A 2523-nucleotide genomic window follows, 5' to 3' on the forward strand; every position below is an offset into this window, starting at 1 on the left:
CAGATGTCCCAAAACTTTGATTGTACGAGACACAGGCCTTGACCAAAACAGGATTACCCACTAGCTGGATAGAATGTGTGAGTGAAAAAATGAATGGCATGACCGCATAACCGGTGGTAAGAAGCAAACCAGCATTGATACAACAAGAGGGGTTACAAGAGTTCCAGAAAGGGGACACCGCAGTTCCCAATGTTGTCCAGGCCTGAGGGAAGATTAGAGGCTTGAACTGAACTCAGACCCCGTTCTCAGCGCAAAACATGGGACAGAGGTTCAGAGGTGGGAGGGGGAGGGCAGGAGTGGAAAATGATGCCTTCACAGTGTCCAGACTAGAAAATCTAATAAAGGGACGCTTGCTAATTGCCCAGTCATAGGACTTCGGCAGCCTAATTAAATTGCATCTTTTTCAGTGATTCCATAAGGACTGAGGCTGATGCCAGGAATTTCCAACACTGGTGCAACACAGTTTTGGGTGAGTTGCCCCATCTCCCAGCTCTCTTCCTAGGTGTGCACAGGACTGGGGACTGCCATCTGGACTGGAGAGACCAACGATGAAGAGAGGGAAAAGCCCTCAGGGATAGAAGAAGAAAGCCTTGTCCACCCCATAGCAGGCCCCCAACCCCAGCGTCCCTCTCCATAGTTCCCTCCCGGTCCTGCCTTTAGGGAGCGCTGGCTGTTTCTGCAGAGCACTCTGTGCACAGAAAGGGCCTGCTCTGACTCTGATGCAACCAGCCCAGGCCTTTCGGCTAGGAGTCGCAGGTTTTACTTTAAGCTTATTTGTTGCCAAGCTTAGATTCAATTCACTCCTGCTTTCTGTTACTTATCATCATTCTTCTCAAACCTGGGGGCCCAGCTCCTGTCTAAATGCCTCCCTCCTCCAAAATTTATTCCCGCTCTTCCGTCCCACTACAACTCTGTATCTACTCATCATACCCCCTCTTTACTTCTCCTGCTTTTGCCTCATTCATGTGCCCTGACATTTAGAACGTTCTTTCTGTCATATTATGCCAGCTTCAGCCAAGATGCCTTGAAGTCTACATCTTACAGACTCTCAGCATTTAGGTAGGATGCTACCAGTGCAGTTCAAACACAATTGCATTTTGCAGTTATTTCTCAATGCTGAATATATAAAACTGAAGTACCCAACTAGGCCATTAGAAAGAAGAGATGACAATCACCACTCTCTAGTGGCCTGCCTGAAGACTTGGGGAGGCTAGCTGACCAAATGAAATACTAAGTGCCCTAGGCTGCCTGGTGGATGACAGGGGTCTCTGGCGTGGAGGTGGAATGTGCTCCCTGACCTGCAGCTCTCAGGGCCCCCGACTGAGCTCCCCAGGGTCTGCCCCCACCTGTCCCTGCACTTCACCCAGCCACTGGAGAGGCCCCAGCGCAGCTTCCCAGGCCCAGACGTGGGGAACTTTTGAGGGCTGGGTCTGGAACGAAGCCTTTCTGGGTCACAGTGGCTCAGAGAGCTGGCCTCCCAGTGTGAAAGCTCTAAGCTGGAGGTCTGCACAGGCCAGGCAGAGAGGGTGGCAGGCGTAGCTAAAGGCTTCCTGGGAACAATGAGCAGGGCCTGCTTTCACCTGTTGTTCTCTGCCCTGACAGCTGTGGGAGATGAATGAGCCATGAGCTGCGCCAGCTGCAAGGGGAGGCTGGCTGCAGCCCCTGTGTGGCCTGTGTGCACACACACCATTGCAGTCACATCCTTTGTAATGTGACCAGGACTCACGGCCTCCAGTCCTCCATGCCACCACGGCTGGGAGCTTCTGTTGACAGAGCCTGAAGCTGTATTGTCACAGGATCTTGGGCTGTGTTCCTGCTTGCTGTGCCTCGAAAGAGCCCTCTGTTCTGTTTATTATATAAGTGGATCTCATGAAGGAGTCAGCACGGCTGTGGCAGTACTTCCATCAAGGTCTGTTCCAGGAGCCCCTCCAGGTCACACCCACAGCAACTGCTTCTCGGCCACCCAGGAGGCAGATGCTAACAGGTGACTCATGACAACCACAGTGTCTTGCCTTTCCCTTATATTTTGCCTGCTCACAGGTGTCATAGCCCCACATTCAGAACTCTACTTCTTTTCTGTCGTATGTACTAAACATCATCCAGGATGCCTTGAAGTCCTTATAGAGTCCCAGAATTTAGGCAGAGTGCTCTCACAATTGAAATTTGCATTGATATCTCAATGTTTAATGTATATGAAGCACCAAGCAAGACCATTAGGAACAATTTGAGTGCTAACACTGGAACAATCCAGAGAAGATGAGCATAGCCTCTGTGCAAGGATGACACACAAATTATGAGGCATCCCATATTTTAGGTTGTGTTAACTAACTTTGTTGTGACAATCATTTTGCAGTATATACATACATAAAATCACTACTTTGCACACCTTAAACTTACACAATTTTACATGTCAATTATATCTCAATAAAGCCAAAAACAACCAATAAAAGGTACTTAGAAGGAAGATAACACAATCACCACTCTGAAGTGGCTTGCTTGAAGATTTGGGGAGGCCAGCTGGCA

General features: G+C 49.4%; 1 pseudogene; it reads left to right on the forward strand.

Annotated features, from left to right (window-relative positions):
* Positions 1–2216: 2216 nt before the first annotated feature.
* LOC150019514 (U6 spliceosomal RNA) lies at positions 2217–2313 on the forward strand (annotated as a pseudogene).
* The last annotated feature ends 210 nt before the right edge of the window (positions 2314–2523 follow it).

This window comes from Furipterus horrens, unplaced genomic scaffold (genome assembly GCF_987537825.1).
Source record: "Furipterus horrens unplaced genomic scaffold, mFurHor1.1.pri manual_scaffold_2, whole genome shotgun sequence".
NCBI lineage: Eukaryota > Metazoa > Chordata > Mammalia > Chiroptera > Furipteridae > Furipterus > Furipterus horrens.